The sequence below is a fragment of the Adiantum capillus-veneris genome, chromosome 17 (genome assembly GCF_014529385.1).
Source record: "Adiantum capillus-veneris isolate H3 chromosome 17, ASM1452938v2, whole genome shotgun sequence".
Classification (NCBI taxonomy): Eukaryota; Viridiplantae; Streptophyta; class Polypodiopsida; order Polypodiales; family Pteridaceae; genus Adiantum; species Adiantum capillus-veneris.
Window position 1 is genome coordinate 32567755 of NC_140947.1, and position 19326 is coordinate 32587080.

General features: G+C 39.9%; 1 pseudogene; it reads left to right on the top strand.

Moving 5' to 3' along the window:
- The first annotated feature begins 15217 nt into the window (after nucleotides 1-15217).
- On the top strand, nucleotides 15218-18802 carry LOC147437025 (uncharacterized; annotated as a pseudogene).
- Nucleotides 18803-19326: the final 524 nt, after the last annotated feature.

The window sequence follows — 19326 nt, forward strand, 5'->3', positions numbered from 1 at the left end:
TAACACTAACCTTTGAAGTCTTTAATGAAGATAACCCTAAGGTCTTTTAAGCTCCATTAGATGCACGTTGCTCTTTGATAGACTATCTCCTTTTGGACCCCTATTGAGATGTAACCATGTCTCCTCTTGGTCCCTTGCTAAGATACGTCTAGAAGCACTTATTGCACATTGAGTCTTTGGTAGACCACCTCCTTTTGGAACCCTATTAAGATGCAACCATCTCTCCTTTTGTTCCCTTGCTGAGATAGGTCTAGAAGCACATATCTATATCCTAACTCTTGTTCCCCTTGTATCTTCCCATACTAAATGATCAGTTTAACATGAGAAAATCATTTGATAAAGGTAGATATTAGATTTTATGACAGTTTCCCCATCAAAAGAGAGTCAGAAACCTCAGCCATAATGGGTAACATATCACTATAACCATAAGAAACATCTATCTCAAGACATAAAGGTGTTGGACTTTTTGCTTGATTCCACTATCAACAAGTTTTCTAGACTTCTTATTACATCCCTGTACATTAGGATGGGCACCAGAGCTATGTTTGACCATCTATCTAGAAGCATTTATTGCACATTGCTCTTTGGTAGACCATCTCCTTTTGGACCCCTATTGAGATGCAACCATCTCTCGTTTTGTTCCCTTGCTGAGATAGGTCTAGAAGCACATATCTATATCCTAACTCTTGTTCCCCTTATATCTTCCCATGTTAAATGATCAGTTTAATATGAGAAAATCATTTGGTAAACTTAGATATTAGATTTTATGACAGTTTCCCCATCAAAAGAGAGTCAAAAACCTCAGCCATAATGGGTTATATGTCACTATAACCATAAGAAACATCTATCTCAAGACATAATGGTGTTGGCCCGTTTTCTTGATTCCACTATCAACAAGTTCTCTAGACTTCTTATTACATCCCTATACATTAGGATGGGCACTAGAGCTATGTTTGACCATCTATGAATATGGCCCTAGGTTTAGGGTAGTTAAGGAATCCTATAAATAGGACCCTAGGCTCATTAGTGGGCTATTTGGTGTGATCACCACACTTAGACTCTAGGCCCTTGGCAAGCTCTCACACCCATATCAATGTTGGATTGGTGGTATAGGACACCAACCTTGTTGTGTGAGGCTAGCCCACTAGTGGGCTACATGCCCCTAAGCTCGAGGGTGAGTCCGAATTGGCTATATGGCTGGGAGGTGAGCTTGATGTCCACTCTCTACGTTCATGTATATGTGAGTATGGCTTGTGTCATGTCAAATTCGGCAAGGGATTGCTAGCCCATCAACACTTCATGAAAATCACATAAATTAGCAATCGGCCTTCTTCAGTATAATTGAAGACATCATTTTTGCTTAGCATAAGGTTTTAAGGTCTCACCTCATTTTGGGCGTGCAGGTATTTCGTTAGAATCATCCTCTTCCTCCTCTTCACAACTCAGTCCAACGGGAGAGCCTCCGCTTTTGTTTTTTTAGGGCGGGCATCCATCGTAGGAATTCAGAATTGGAAAGAGCCCATGTAGGACCTCACGATTGTGGAAAAATCAAAAGTTCAAAGACCTTAGAGAGGAAATCATATGTTGTGTTCATTTTCTAAAAGTTGGGACTCCTTCGACAATCTTTGTATGGAATCTGATGGGTTATTGTTAGATTTCTTTTATTTTAGAGCTAGTAGAGTAGAAAGACCATAATAAATAGTATGCGCTTATATTAGTGAGAGCCTTTTGTTTTGGAGCTTAGGATTAACGGGTGACAGCAAGGCCGAAGATGAAGAGATGGCCTTGCAGAATTTCATGAGCACAACCTATACCGCCTCAATTGCACTTGTCTTATATATATATATATATATATATATTGTGTGTGTGTGTCTGTGTGTGTGTGCGCGTGCACGTGCACGCGCGCTTCGAGTGTGTTGGAAGTGAAAACTGGTCGAAGTTTTGATTCTAGGCCCTTGACAAGCTCTCACACCCATATCAATGTTGGCTTGGTGGTATAGGACGCCAACCCTTGTGGTAGAGGCTAGCCCACTAGCTACAGGCTCCTAGGATCGGGGGTGAGCCCATATTGGCTATATGGATGGGAGGTGAGCTTGATGTCCGCTCTCTATGTTCATATATATATGTGAGTATGACTTGTGTCATGTTAGATTCGACGAGGGATTGCTGGCCCATTAACACCTCGTCACATAAATTAACAGTCGGCCCTTCTTCAGTACAAATGAAGACACCATTTTCCTTAGCATAAGATGTGAATTTTTTTTGTTAGAATCATCATTTGCCTTGTCAACCTCTTCACAACTCACTCGGGCGGGAGAGAGCCTCTGCTTTTGTTTTTTAGGGCAGGTGTCCATCGTAGGAATTCAAAAAAGGAAAGTGCCAACGTAGGGCCTCCCAATCCCAGAAAATTAGTTTGTAAAGAGATACTTTCAAAGACCTTGAAGAGGAAAAACATAAGTTGTGTTCGTTGTCTTATAGCTGGAAGTTGGAACTAGAAAGGACTCCTTCGACAAGCAATTAGCGAAACTTGAACTGGCTTCTTCGGCCACAATGAGTATTAGCTATTGGGGTTGAAAAACAAGGCACACATACCATTTCAGGGATGTAATAAGGGAGCTTTAAGATGGAAATGATGATAGTGACGAAAAAGAGAGATCCGCATTGCAATGCCTCTTTGAGCAAAGCGCTGCTAGAGATTATTGATGCGTCCGCATGGACACTTGCATGGAATCTCATGGGTTATGGTTATATTTCTTTTATTTTAGAGGTAGTAGTAGAAAGAAAGACAATAAATAGTATGCGCTTATATTAGTGAGCACCTTTTTTTTGCAGAGCTTAGGAGTAACGGGTGACGGCAAGGCGGAAGATGAAGAGGCGAGCATGACCTATAACACCCCACCTGCACTTGTCTTATATCTTATATATACTTGCGTGCTTACTGCTTCTCTCTCTCTCTCTCTCTCTCTCTCTCTCTCTCTCTCACACACACACACACACACACACACACACATTCATCCAAAGCACCACCGGGACGTGATCTGCTTGCAACGCATGCGTCTTGGAAGCACGCATGGTGGACACGAACCTCGCGAGGCTGAAGACAAGGTGCAAGAGGCGGGGCTTGACTACCTGATGTCACTGGCCAGAGACACACATCGTCCCGACTCTCCATTCCAACACACAATGGCAGCAGCTTATTAAACGCTTCCACAAATATGCAGAGGACCCAGTATACTGTTGTCTAGTTAGAATGCCTATGTCGTCGCCGTTGAGCATGTGGGAGATGCATGCGTGGGCATCACTCAACAGGTTGCGGCAGATGCTAGACCGAATTGATTACTTGCCATCCCACCTGGCGACCGGAGCTTTGGAGCTCCTTTGCCTCACTCCAGAGTACTTCCGATCCTACAGTTGTCCTAAGGACAAGAGGGACGAGATGTTAGCAACATTGCCTCTGTTGCCAAGTTGTCGCACTGTTGACTCTCCGCCACAACGACAACCAATGTCGTGGGATTGACTAGTGGAGACAAATCCATAATTGATGCCCTTGTGAACCTTAAGAAGAGGCTCAACAACAAGTTGCAGCCGGTCAAGGCTAAGGCCACTCCGCCTGCGCTGCTAGTACTGCCTCCTTTGCAAGCTCAGCAAGATATACATGTAGCTGGGTCAAGAGTCAAGACCATACATGATACTCCCCTCGATGTTCCCATGCCGCTATTAGCACCCCCACCTTATACCCGAGTGGTGAACGACTCTCAATCCAACATTGCAAGCGCTTCGTTCTTAGCATTTGAATACAAACCTGAACTCCAAAAGTGATCAAGGTGTACATGAGAGCATGTGTGTGCACACACCAAGTATAAATGTGCTAGTGTGTATTGTTCTTATATGCATGTGTAGGTGTCCAATGCCATGGGTGCACGTGCATATTGTGTGCATGCCTGCATGGATTCATTATCAACACTCATATCTTATGTAATCATCAGAGCTGGTTAAACGGCATATTACTAATCACCTTTGCCTTGCCATAGGAAATGCTTCGATCTAGGCATGACTGATGAAGCCAAGCAGCTGGGCACCATTGAATTAGTACTCTAGATTGCTAAGAAGCTGGACTTGCAGTGCCGAGTGTCATAAGTGGTAGTAGTCACCATGTATGCCGTGCTAAGAAGCTAGACTTGCACTGTTGACAATCATTAGTGGCAATAGCTGCCATGTATATGGTGCACAATTTGGAATCCTAACTCAATGGTGGCATGCTTGACTTCATTGAGTAATGCCTAGATCGGCCAGAATATCTTCTATCCTAAGTCAAAGGTAAGTGGACTAGATAATTAAATAAGATCTGAGTATTGATAACAAATTCTTGGAAGCATGTACGCACATACACACAACACACACCATGACATTGGACACTGACACATGCATATAGGAACAATACACACTCGCACACATGTATAATTGGTGTGTGCACACGTATACTCTCATGTACACTGCGGTCATCTACGAAGGTCATGCTTGTATTCAGACAATAAAGATGGAGAGATTGCAGCGATGGCTTGAGAATCATCCACTGCTCGTGTATAAGGTGGGGTGGCTAATGGCGGCTAGAGAGTATCGAGGGCCTTGACCTTGCTGCATATCTTACCGAGTTTGCAAAGGAGGAGGTTCTAGTAGTGGAGGCAGAGGGGCCTCATCCTTGAGTTGATGTAGCTTGTTGCTGAGCCTCCTCTTAAGGTCGAAAAGGGCATCAATTATGGCTTTGTCTCCGTTAGCTAAGCCTACAACATCATATACCGTTTTGATGGAGACGCAATGCTGGTAGCAAGTGGACGCAATGCTGGTAGCGTCACATACCTCTTGTACTTAAGAACAATTGTAGGGTAGAAAGTGCTTTGGAGTGAGTTGAAAGAGATCCAAAGCCTTGGTTTCAAGGAGGGACGGTAGATAATCGATTTGGTCCAGCATGTCCCACAAGCCAATTGATTGTTGCTCTCTACCACATGATCATTGACGACAACATAGACATGTCCAACTGGGCAAGTATCTACAGGGCAGATTTGACCTAAGTATTTTTGGTCTTGAATGCACCCTAGAGCTTAGCAATGATGCCCCAACACCCTCCTATGCATAAAACACATTTTTGTTATGTAAATCTTGAGCTATGAGCAGGTTTAGAAGGAGGTTCGCCACAACAAAAACACAATTTCACCATGAGGAACTTACAATGTTGCAAAGAGCTTTCACCTTTGAACGTAATGAAGCAGAAAATGTTCTAGACAAACAATTTGCGAGGGAGTATTGAGAAAGAAGAAGGAGAGTACATAGTGCTATGCAAAAACATCATACACTTTTTATCCGAATAAAAATTACAATGACTTCAAAGTATTTACAAAATCTGCCTTGTCATCCTCTTCACAACTCACTCCAGCGGGAGAGAGCCTTTGCTTTTGATTTTTAGAGTGGATATCCATCATAGGAATTCAAAATTGGAAAGTGTCCATGTAGGGCCTCCCAATCTCAGAAAAATCAAGAGTCATTAGTTTGTAAAGAGATGCTTTCAAAGACCTTAGAGAGGAAAATCATAAGTTGTGCTCGTTTTCTTATAGTAGATGGAAGGTGGAACTAGAAAGGACTCCTTCCATAGCAATTAGCAAAACTTGAATGGGCTTCTCCGACCACAATGAGTGTTCGCTAGTGGGGTTGAGAAACAAGGCACATAGACCATTTCATGGCTGCAATGAGGGAGCTTTAAGATGGAAATGATAGTGATGAAGAGGGGATGGGTACAAGATTGTGAAGAGAGAGAGAGAGAGAGAGAGAGAGAGAGAGAGAGAGAGAGAGAGAGAGAGAGAGAGAGAGAGAGATTCACATTTCAATGCCTCTTTGAGCAAAACATTGCTAGAGATTATTGATGCATACGCACGAACACTTGCATGATATCTCATGGTTTACTGTTAGATTTCTTTTATTTTAGAGCCAGTGTAGAAAGACCATCTATATTCTTTATGAATGAGGCTCAAAATCAGGCTGCCACATGTCTTCAAAAGCGGATTCCAACTCAAAATCTATACTCTTTATGAATGAGGCTCAAATATTTAGAGGATGATGCTCATATGTTTAGGTGAGGTGAGTTGAGGAGCCAACGTTGCAAGAAAAGGCGAGGTGAACTGAGAAGCCAACATTGCAAGAAAAAAAGAAAACTCTATCACTGACCCTTCAACTCACCTTGCATGCTATGCTATGCTAAGCTATCTATACTATATAGTAAGGAGATTGGTTTTCCAATGCCACGTGTCAAAGTTTGCTGCATCCGGTGAGTTCTGGTTTATATGAGTGCGGGGGAGAGGGGGAGAGAGAGAGGCCGCCGAAGGCAGCCGGCCGTACTATATGAATGAAATGGGTCACTGTTGCTAGCTTACGAGGTTGTTGCAAGGTGAGATGGATACTGACTCTCTCTCTACGACTTGGCTCTCTCCTCCCACACACATACGTCGTTGCCACAATAGAGAGCTAATGTTATTTTTGATTTGAAGATACTCTGGACAATGCCCCAATGTCTTGAGGATTGTTGTAGCTCCTAGGCAGTTCTCTCCATTGCAACCAAAAGGTTCTACGTTGGAGCTGCCCAAGATCTCTCTCTCTCTCTCTCTCTCTCTCTCTCTCTCTCTCTCTCTCTCTCTCTCTCTCTCTCTCTTTGTGCTTCATGCTCGGCCAGCTTTTGGTATGTCATGAAGCGCCCTAAAAATGGGCTAGCAATTGAGGGCAAGGCGGTACTGCTCTATGAGGGGGTTATCATTGTTGCTGTGTACTCAGGGGGTGTAGAATTGGAGCAAGGGTTCCTGTGGACATTGAGAAGGGGCCATGGAAGCTGCCCTACAACACACTGCTCTGCAACATGGTGTGCCCAGGCTGCAATATGATGTGCCCACCCGCTCAAGCACGGCATGTTGCAGGCGATGCCAACCATCACAAGAACTTCATAACAAATTCCCACAAGGGAAAGGAGACTCTTTTCCTACCATTATTTCAATATAGAAATGGAAAAGCATAGCGATTTGTATTTTCCAATCAAGAAAAAAAAATGGTTTCATAAATTCCATGTTGAAAAAGTTGAGTGTGTTTTCTCTAATGTAAAAATCTAATGGGAATTTTCACCATTTAGAAATGACACATTTTTCATGGTAGGATTATTATTTACATGTAAAAATGACACATTTCCACGAAGGAAAACAACTTGGAAAAGTTCACCATTTGGAAATCCGACTTTTCCAAGATGGAAAAAATGGGGATAAAAGGATTTCACATGTGGAAATCTTACTTTTTCAAGATGGAAAAAATGTGGATAAGAGATTTTTACATGAGAAAAAGTTCCATGTAGAAATGTTTACAAATTAAGAATATAGTCCTTCGGATATTTCATGTGTAAATTTATTTGGCATTGAGTTTTAACACCTACTTAACTAATATATTAGTACTATTGTTTAAACAATACCTACTACATTACATTACAAAAAAAAGGTGTTTCCATCCCTTTGTTGAGTAAACCCACTAAAGAAATTGAATATCACTTTGAGATACCTTTCATTAAAAACGAATCATAATTTATACCGTGTACTTACATGTACTTGAGAATACACATACTCAAGTAATCTAAGTAAAGTAGTTGAATAACATGACTTTGGGGTATCTATCAATAGTAGTTATTCATTATCCACATCGTGTACTTACATGTACTTGAGAATACACCTACTCAATAAAAAAGTTAAAGATCGTTATGCATCCTTTTAAGTTATGACTAGTACGGTTGGCGGGCCTCTCTCTCTCTCTTTCTCTCTCTCTCTCAATTGTGTGCTCGGAGGCGCATGAAGCACTGCCAGATGAAGGAGTGCTCGCCACGTGTTTGGGGGGGGGGGGGGGGGGGGGGGGGGGAGGGGGGGTGAGGGCACCCTCCCCCTTTTATAATAGTATACATTGTTTCAATTGGTTAGAAAACTAAAAATATAGTTTTTAAAAGACTCTTCAAATAAAGACACACTTTATGCAGAATGCAGCAAACACCTAACGTAATGATTGAGAAAAAGTGAAAATACCATAAAAACTTTAGAGATTCAGTGATTGAAAAAGGGGTCTTAAGTGAAAATGCCATAAAAAATTTAGAGATTCAATGATTGAAAAAGGGGTCTTAACTGAAAATTCCATAAACATTTTAGGGATTCAATGTAGCAAAACTTTCAGTCTTTCTCTACCAGAGTTGAGCTCAAATGCTGGAGCGATAAGAAATCCTTCATTTAGGCATTTTGTTGCTAATTATCCAATCTACATAACATTTCAAGAGATCTTCCGGCTTTATTTTGCTTGTGCACAGTCGAAAGTGCGCCTTGTGTATCGTTTTGAGATCTTTGATTGTTGGCCACAATCGACCATACATATTGTCAACGTCATCCACATTCATAGCGCTCATTGCCATCTCCTCCATTTGATCATTGCTTAGTAGGGTGCCAATCACCACCTTAATCAACCAAAAAATAAAAGATTCAAAACCTAACCATTCACTTAAAGTGCATGCAAGTAATAAACTCAATTAACATGATCAACATTCACTATTCTTGATCAATAAATCATCTCTTTTTCACAACTATCATTGTATCTTGCTGGTTTATAAATAACCCTACAAGATTTAGTTGCTTTGATAGTCTACACACATGAAAAACCACGACATTACCAATTATAGTATATTATAGAGCATCAAAATTTCATATTATTTCTTTCACTCACAACTAGAGGGGTTTTGCTTTGGAGAGTAGGACGAGTTTGGTTGGAGATATCACGTAAGACCTATATATCAAAATACATGTTAATTAATTTATGTTTTTAATCACCAAATTTAGATTTTATCAAGTACATACCTTTCTTCCACCATAGGATTGTGCTTCATTCCTCTTTTTCAAAGAATCTTTGTTCTAAAGCATAAAAAGGACGATGTAAATGGCATTAGTCATACATATGTAAATCCATACATTGTTCACTATACTTATCCATGTGACCACTACTTACCATAACATTAGCAAGGCTTGATATTTTTTTTGTCTTCCTCTTTCTTGCATGTGCCACATTTTCCTACTCACCAAAATTTAGTAAAAAAAATCCTCGTGTATTTACATGTGTAGGTATATCAGAGAGAGAGAGAGAGAGAGAGAGAGAGAGAGAGAGAGAGAGGGACCATGCCTTTTATCCTTATTACTTACAAAGTCAGTGGAATCCTTCTCCAAATTATCCATTTCTTGAAGTGGATCATTTTCAGGGCTTGCAGGTACATATAATTCTTCATTATCGACTTGGAAAAGAATTTGATCTTTACTTGCATCATTAGTTGCTTGCTCTTTTAAACCAGTTGGAAGGAAAGGTTCCATTTTGTTCTACAAACATTACAAAGTCAAATATTCTTTAGTTTATATATTACCATGTGCTACATGTACTTAGATTTGTGTGTGTGTGTGTGTCAGAGAGAGAGAGAGAGAGAGAGAGAGAGAGAGAGAGAGAGAGAGAGAGAGAGAGAGAGAGAGAGAGAGAGAGAGTTGAATACTAACTTTTTGGCCTACAAATTCATCGTGTGAACTGCTTGTGGCTTTGCATGAGCTCTTTTTCATGCTTATGTTATTGCTAGCTTCAGAATGAACCATTTGAGGAAGTTAGCCATCCAAGATAGAGTGATGCTTAACTTGTTGCTCTACGTTGTGTGGGAGAGACACATAAAGATCCTAATAAAGTGAGTAGATAAAGTGTTAGATTTAGAGTTGGTAAGAAAATACTAACTCACTTGAGTTTGTACACATGAGAAATGTGTCAAGAGATCTTCTTAAAAAGGTTTGCTTAGATTATTCAAGTAGATAGTTTATATATAAAAGATATTGAAAAAGCATACATTTCAAAATTGTTAGACTAAGAGATGAAAGACTTACAAGCATCTAGAAACTAGGTCCACACCAAAATGAAATTAAAAAGAGAACTATGTTGAGAATGATCATTAATTAAACTTACACTAGTAAAATCATTGCACCCAAGAGCATGACCTTCGTGGTTAGTGTAACTTTCCATGGAACCTTTATTCACAAAATGTTCAGAGACACTTGAGAGGTTGATTGTAGATATTTTCTATTTACATAAAAGGACAAGTTATGAGTGTATAAATGGAGATGGGATAAACTTATAGCAAAAAAGAACTTGCACTTATTATAAAAAAATTGTGGAGGCAAACCTCGTTAGCTTTAGCGTTATGATCGTGGTGGCTATCCTTGAAAGTGAATTTATCAATAGGAGAGCAAAAAACTTCATAGCCATCATGTATGTCACCCAACCAGGCATCCTAAATAGAAATTATCAATAGCTTTGTGAAAAGAATCTCTATCTCATAAAGCATAAATTTTTAATTTTAAAAGAAAATACCTCATATTCATCCTCAATATTAACAACACCTTGCAAAAGGCTTGTATAACATAGTCATTGAGGAGCCTCACTTTGAGCAATGGTGTGGATCCATTTGTTGTATAAGTATTATGCGATGACTTAGGCATTGTCATGGGTAAATCCATTAAATTAAGGTTGTACTCTATAATGAAAGGTGGATAAATATAGAAAAAGATTAGAAAAAAAAACGAGGAGATAAAGCTATAAATAAAATAAAAACCGCTTGAAAATTATAATAATCATGACTCACTTTTTTTGCCAAGTCATGCGCATAGTATCGCCGCCTCTTTGCATCAACCACCAGCTTGCCACATTTTCGTATATAGTTTCGATGTTCTAAAGCCTTTGTGTAGATATCCTCCACTTTCCACTTCATTGGTGGTATTTCCTTTCCAAATTGTAGATCCTCTATCTCTCCCATATTTTGATTAATAAAATCAAGAATTTCGTTCGACTTCTCTCAACGGTTTCGAAGATTAACGGAGGAGAAATCCGTTTTTTCCTGGCCACAAAACCCTTTGTCAAACCATTTTCGAATTGTCCTAAAGTTTCTATAGAAAGACACCCATGCTGCACTATAGTGCTTTTCTAAAAACGTCTTACCGACGGTCACATACATTCCTCTCACCTTACTAGGATGAAACATCCTATCGTAGGTGATAGGATATGCATCGGACAAAGGCGATGCATTGTTTGATGTGGCCTCATGAGGTTGATGTAGATCTAGTGGGCTTTCTATAGGTTGGAAAAAGTCATCATGAGCTTTACTTAATGAATTGATAGATAGATTGTTAGAGGGAAGCAAATTCGTTAAAGTGTGAATCTTTGAAACATCAAGATTGCTACCCTCTAACACACGTTTGCACCAACCTACAAGAGCATGTCTATGGACAATAGACTTAACACCAATCTCTGACCAACCTTCAATGGTCATATATAATTTTTTTTAAACCATTAAGCATACTAGACATGATAGGCTCTATGTATTGAGTGGTGCCACAAAACTTTGCGATGAAATCGTCCACCGAAGCAATGTCCCAAGCCATCACATTGGTAGCATTGGCATTGCCTTCTTCAAAGTTGCAAAAAAAAATCACAGATTCATGTTAAAATTTAGTGCTAAGACACTTTTTTATTGTTGTAAAAAGCACACCATAGTTAAATAAAAACATACCATTCAACTCCCCCCATTTTGTTTGTACCCTCCATAACAAATTTTCGGCCAATCTCTACATGAGTCTTTGTGTGTTGTTGTGCACAATAACTAGTCAACCTTGACATTCAGTTTGTCGATATGAAGCATGAGGACTTCTAAGAAACCAGTGAGTAACTTCTAAGTGAAAAGCAGCACACACGTACGAAAGCAGAGGGAGCTTGCCAAATGGTGAGAGTGTGGACGCAAGCATCAAAACAAAGGGATTGAGAAGTCTGGTAGAAGTTTGGCAAGGTGAGGTGGGGCCTTCCAAGGGCCCACAATAGTAAAATGTCCTCCGACGCATCCACAATAGGCCGACGGCATGGGGTCGATGGTGTGACCTGTTGGATGGGGAGCCAAGGGGCTGGCTGGAAGATGGAGAGCTGCGCTGTGAGCATGGGTTTGAGAGCAAGGTGGTGACCGTAAGAGATCAAATAGAGAGAGAGAGAGAGAGAGAGAGAGAGAGAGAGAGATCAGAGCGAGACGTGTAGGAGTCTCATTAGAGAGAGAGAGAGAATGTATTTGCTGAATCACGCTCGCTGCTCTTAATTTACTAGCGCTGCTCAAAAAGGACCTCACACACACACACACACACACACACACACACACACACACACACACGGGGTGTTGTCTCAATTTTCTCACTCTTGCTAGCAAGTATTGCGGAGTCCGGTCCTGCAACTTCTGCAAGGCTATAAGTGATCAGGGGCCCAGTAATGGCACCTCACCTCCAAGCTCTCTAGTCGAGTAGTCACCAGGAACTCCAGTAGCCAGCTACTCCCAACCTGGTCATTCTCGCATTTATTTTGAGCGCCAAATACCATGTAATAGATTCCTAGTGTATAGTGTTAGTGTTAGCTGGAGTGTTCAGAATAATCCTTTTGTACAAAGTTCCTTTTTCTCATTTTGTAAAGAGGAAATTTAAAAAACATAGGCCATTCTTTTGGGATTTTAGACTATTTTTCTCTATTTTGGGACGGAATATTTTGGGGCGGAATTTCTCCTTGTCCCCTTGCGCTCAACGACATTTTCGAAATTGAAAACGGTATGATAGAGATAGATAGATAGGTAAAGCATAATAAGCACTTAGATAGATTTAATACAATCGATTATTAAGCACAATTGTATATATATATATATATATATATATATATATGCATAGAGACGAGCTAGTTAAAATCGATCGACAATGAGATTTCTAGATGATAATGGTAATGAAGTATGAAGTTGGATAGCAACAAATTCTATCTATCAAATTTTTTGATAGATAGATAGGATATCACTTATGAAGTATAAGATATGGGATCTATATATTAATATATACAGTTACACAAACAGATGGATACATAGCATCTAATAGTTCATCATAGACATATGATAAGTTCAGTATGATAGAATAGTTTCTCTAACCATGTATGATAGAAAGATGTATAGCTAGTCATTTCGGGCAGTTTTCACATAAGTGCATGCATTTTCCATGGCTGACAACGACATGTCATTGATGTGCAAGAGTCACTTTCTAGAAAAAACAGGACTAGGCAGCACGCAGTTGAACTGGCTTTTATTACAGCTCAAAGAAGCGCACTGCAGAAAATTGGACAATAAGGCTATCAAATGTTTTTTTTTTGTTATAGTGCTGAAAGCAAAGGTTACATGTTGTACCATTTGCAAATAAAGTGTAACCTTTTCTCCACATAAAAATTTCACCAAGAAAATGTTATGAAGTTCTTGAAATATGCTTGAGGAAGGAAGGAGAGGCCAAATTCTCTCTCTCTCTCTCTCTCTATGTGTGTGTGTGTGTGTGTGTGTGTGTGTGTATCATGTTATGCCCATTTCCTAAAGGAAGTGAGTGATATCAAAGGTTGGATATTGGCTTGGAAGAACAAGCTCCTCTTGTAGAGACTGATGAGACAATAACCTTCTTTCTCTCTCTCTCTCTCTCTCTCTCTCTCTCTCTCTCTCTCTCTCTCTCTCTCTCTCTCTCTCTCTCCTTTTTCATTTTCAAGAGAAGTGGAGTGCTAGAGAGTGGAATTTGCCAAGTCTTAGTATCACCCATAGCTATACAATCAATATCTTTTGTATCCATACAATCTTAAGACCCTTATATGTGATGCATGATGTATACATATTTCTCTATGTGGATATATTATATTGAAATATATGGTCCCAAATCCATTGCGCTTAAACTTAATGCAACTTTTCTTCCACTTTAGAGTCCAATAGCTAAATCTATGTATTTAGACACTAAGACTTTGATTGAAAATTCAAATACAATGGCTAGCAATCATGTCCTTTCATTGTATGTGTGCTTGAGGTGAGAGAGAGAGAGAGAATTTAAGAAACATGGAGAGATATATGCCAGTATCTATACTAAGGATAAAGGGGGTGCAATTCCAACACCCCCTAATTATCCACGTGTCTCAATATGCAGTGCTCTGACTCCATCCGATTGTGCGGACAAGTACTAACGAAGAAGTATACATTGTTGATTTTATTGTTTTGTGTCACTTGATGTACTGCAAACAAGAGCTCCATTTCTTAGTCTCTTTCTCTCTAGTTATACATGGAGTCTTGTAACAAGGTCTCGAGAAAGAGGAAGTCTCAGCCTACATTAGACTCAGTGGGTGCATCCGAAGTGGCACAAGATGGTGCACATGTAGATGGTGTTATGGGTGATGCCAGTGATACTATTGCCCATGCTCATGGAGCCATTTCCAAGGCAAAGAGAAAATGGTGCAACCATTGGACATTATTACATCGATGGGCATATTTGTGCAAATCTTTGCTAAATGGAGAGGATCTTCACCCATGTATAGAGATAGATAGATAGGTAAAGCATATAAGCACTTAGATAGATTTAAGATAATCGATTATTAAGCACGCTTATATATATATATATATATATATAATATATATATATATATATATATATATATATATATATATAGATATATATATATATGCATAGAGACGAGCTAGTTAATCGATAGACAATGAGATTTCTAGACGATAATGGTAATGAAGTATGAAGTCCGATAGCAACAAATTCTATCTATCAAATTGTTTGATAGATAGATAGGATATCACTTATGAAGTATCACTTAGACAAATAGAATAATATCACTTATATAATATCAATTTGAAGTATCACTTAGACAGAAAATAATATCACTTATGAAGTATAAGATATGGGATCTATATATCAATATATACAGTTATACAAATAGATGGATATATAGTAGCTTTCACATAGTTAGATTGCCTTTCCTACAAAAAAAATTCAGAGAACAAAACTTTCAAGCTAAGTGGTCAATTCCTTCAAAAGAGGAACTAGTTCTTTGCCTCCATATTGGGTATAAGAGTGGGGTGGTTGCGCGATTCCAAGCATTGAAGCCTCATATTATGGGTGTGCATTGTATTGCCCACGTTGGCAATTGAACCTCCTTAACACCAAACAATCGAGAGAAGGGGTATTTAAAAGCCTCTGATCTCTATTTGATCTCGAAACTCAATAGCTGCTACCTAACACCTGAAAGAGGTGAAGCTATAATAGGCATGGCCGAGCGAGGCTGGGCTCACTACAAAGTGCTTTGCAAACTGCAGGCGAGTACCATGAGACATGTCGCTCCAGAAGACAGGCAAGGGGGTGAGGGACATGAGGATGAGGGGAGGAACCCAATTTTTCATAATCTACAGTGACAGTCAGAGCGCATTGGCAGTTGCGAGGAACCTAGTTTTTCATGCTCACACAAAGCACATTGAGGTGCATTAACCATTGCTCCCATTGTATATGTATCAATTCATTGCCAAATTTATCTGGTTCTCGCAAGTACTTCTCTAGTTGAGTCTCTTCATTAGTGTGACTGTTAAAATTTGACCAAGAATTAAAATATAATAATAAGTTCAATGGTATCAGTTACACAGATAGAATAATATCACTTAGATAATTGTATCACTTATGAAATATAAGATATAGGATCTAAATATCAATATATATACGGATATACAAATGTATGGATAGATAGCAACCAATAATTCATAATAAACACAATGATCTCTCTTTCTCTCTCTTGTGTATTCTTCCCATTACCTTCATCTCAACTTTGCAAGACATAGAAGGACCTAGAGGACAGAGCCCTTGTAGGTCTCATAGGAGGCCACTGTCCCCCCGTAGTTTTTCTTAAGGAATGGGTTAAGGCATAGCAGGGTTCTAGGGACACATAGCTTGAGTCATGCCGGCCCTTGCCCAAAGCATCGCATGCTATTCCTCTTCATGAACCTTGATATGGGCTTCAATATTCTCATTACTCGACATTTGATCATGAGGAATTTCCCCTTGCTCTTGTTCAAGTGGTCTCTCTTGTTCAATTTGAAGTCTCTGTGCTTTGCACTAGCCCTATCTAAATCAAGTTTTCAAATTTTCCTTTGCATCTCCAATAACACCTGGGAGCCATAGCCTCCAACTTAGGAAAGGTTCAAGGAGGAAGCTAGGCCCTAGAACTCTCAAGTTGCACCTTAGACAACTAGAATTGGTGCAATGACAGAGTTGTGACTGTCGTAGGGCAATCGCGAGGCCGTTAAAGCAGGACAAGGAAATGGCTAAGCCATGAAGCCATTTGCATGTGCATGGGTAGGTACTGACATACTCACATTGTTCGGGAAATGCCTGCTTTAACTAGCCTAGAGCCGGTTGAAAAACTATCTCCCCATTGCTCTTTGCTTCCGCATCGCCGACTTTGACAAAGTTGTGGCTATCATAGGGCAATCTTCGGTCATTAAAGTAGGACAAGCAAATGGCTAAGTCATGAATCCTTTTGCATGTGCATGGGTAGGTAGTGACATACTGAGGTACTCGAATTTGTCCTGAAGTTTTCTTTTAAAATATTTGGGTGCTCTTCAAAACTTAACACTGGATTCAGGGATCGAGAAAAATGTGTCCCAGCTTAATATCGTGTCGTTTTCAATTTCAAAAATGCCGGTTGAAGGCAAGGGAGAGAGGAGAAATTCCCTCCCATAATAGAGAAATTAGTGGAAAAACCAGAAAAATAAACCTAATTTTCTTAAATTTCCTCTCGGAAAATTTAAGAAAGGGAATTTTTTATGTTTTCTATAAATGAATTTTCCAGAACACTCATGGATGCATGGGAATTAGTTGGAACCAGCATAGTTTTCCCGCCGAGAATGTTTTCCCGCCGAGAATGAGACTCTTGCCCTAGCCATAGTTTGAAAGAATGAGGAGGCCTTCACATCATGACCAGAATTTTCCCACCCTGCATTGTCTAAGGTACTGCATTGGAATTTGGCCTACGTCCCACCTGCCTCCTCAGCTGATGCATGCGCAATCTCTCTCTCTCTCTCTCTCTCTCTCTCTCTCTCTGAGGCTCAGCTGACCTCATGCAATACAAATTATCATGCGTTTGGCTTGTAGATAGAACGCTCTGATCTCCATCATCTTTCGGCTGATGCAGAAGCTTGTTGGGCGCACTGCCTGGCCAGTTTTCGACGCTCTCTCTCTCTCTCTCTCTCTCTCTCTCTCTCTCTCACACACACACACACACACACACACACACACACACACACACACACACAAAAGCTCATTATACATTGCCTTAGTTTGCATTGTGCCGGATCCTGCGCCCAGCTTGAGCAGCTATTTCCAATTCGTTTTGATCTCTCTCTCTCTCTCTCTCTCTAGTCTGGAGCGATATTTATATCAGCAGAACGTGTATAATCGACTGGACAGCTGATGCCTTGCAAGTTCTAAGTGATGTATTTGTCCATCTGTCTTCGACCATCTCTGCTCCTCCATGCATCGCAGCAGTAGGCCGATTGGCTGCATGTGGTGCTCATAAGCGGTGCTCTCCATGGACTCTGTCCCCCTCTTTGTCTAAGCTATTCCTTGCTCAAGATCATTAATGGTTTAAATAAATTGTCTCCATTTAAACTGCAGCATTAATTTGCAACTCCAACTACAGCCATACACAGGCTCAACTCGACAGAGGAAAAGTGACTTGACATTGATCCGCCCTGCCAACATCGAAGTCCATAGCTTGCCAGACATAAGTCATCAGCAAACAAGAAGCCTTTATCCTATATCCGGGATTATTTCGGGCCAGGTGAACCTCCTCTTTACATGATGCGTCTATCTGGACCGTAAATTTTTCTTTGAAATGGTGTAGTAAGGTATTGAGCGTGCATGGTGCTGTATCATTCCTAATTGAAGTTCTTCTACTTGCTTCAATCAAAGCATCATGACAGTCATGGTTTAATTCCATGTGAAGCCTTCACTGAAATTTAGTAAAGTACTCTCATTTAGGGTGTCCATGGTCATGACCTGGTGTGTAGTTAGTTTATGATTGGATAGAGCTACGGCTCCTAGCTAACCATTGCCTTTGTAAAATGGGCTTCATATAGAGACGTTAACATGATTTGTCCTTTAAGTCCTGACATATGTTTTCACCGGGCCTAGGTTTTACATTGAACTTTAACTTTAGAGATAAATTTCAAAAGTTGTAGGCGAGATTATATTAAGCCTAGGTTTTTTACAACATTGTATCCGATTAGATATATACTCCACTAACGTGATAATAGAGCCTTAACACTATTTTTTTTCTCGCAGGTGTGTCTAGTTGAGTCTCTTTGTTAGTGTGGCACACCAACGAGCCTCACATGAAGGTGATGTGATGGCTACCTTAGGTATATGTTCTAGTCCATGTTTCTACTAGAAAAAATATTTTGGCCTTGCATAGAGTTGAGACCAAATATAGTGTTTACCTCACACATAGAACCACCCGTTTTCAAGATTGCTCAAGATATGAGCGTGAGATAGTTGCCAATGAGCTAGAGCTCCTTTTATGGAGCTCCAAAGAGATAGAGTCAGCTTGGAAGGAGAGTCACTATTATCTCTTTGGAAAAAGCAAGGAGAAAACAACTTACTTGGACATATGGATCGATGATGAAAGGGGTTGGGATGGAAACCTTCAACTTCTTCTCTTGAAGAAGACTTTAAAGCTTATAGATTATTATGTTATACGTAGTCGTTCACTATTGAATATTGTTTCAAACAATACAATCCAACATAGGATGGATGTGCTTCCAAACTCTTGTAACATCAAAAACCCCATGGCAATGATATTGTAGCAACATAGGATGGATGTGCTTCCAAACTCTTGTAACATCAAAAACCCCATGGCAATGATATTGTAGCATGACACAAAGTCTCTTTTTTTTGTGGTGGAAAGATTTCTCTATATTACAAAGGCTCTCTCTCTCTCTCTCTCTCTCTCTCTCTCCCCCCCCCCCCCCCCCCCCCCCATTAAGCTGTCAACCTTGTTTGCAATATCATAATCAGTATCACTTGTTAGGATTCTAAGGAGCATTATTATTAATATTTTTGAAAAAATCTATGCAAGCTATTTAATTAGTGACAACTCGTTATTGTGGTAGAAAAGACCACGATTCGGTTACAGTGTGTGATCAACTTTTAGCTAGTGGTCTTTTAGCTTGTTTCAAAGTCCAGAAAGAAACTTCCATGGAAAATAGTAGCTCTCATTTTTGAATCAGATCACTTGATAGAACCACCTGTTCTTCAAGATAGTCCATTGTCCCTAAGGTCTCAAGATTTGCCGTATCATCTATCAACCTTGTTGGCAATTCTCAGATTG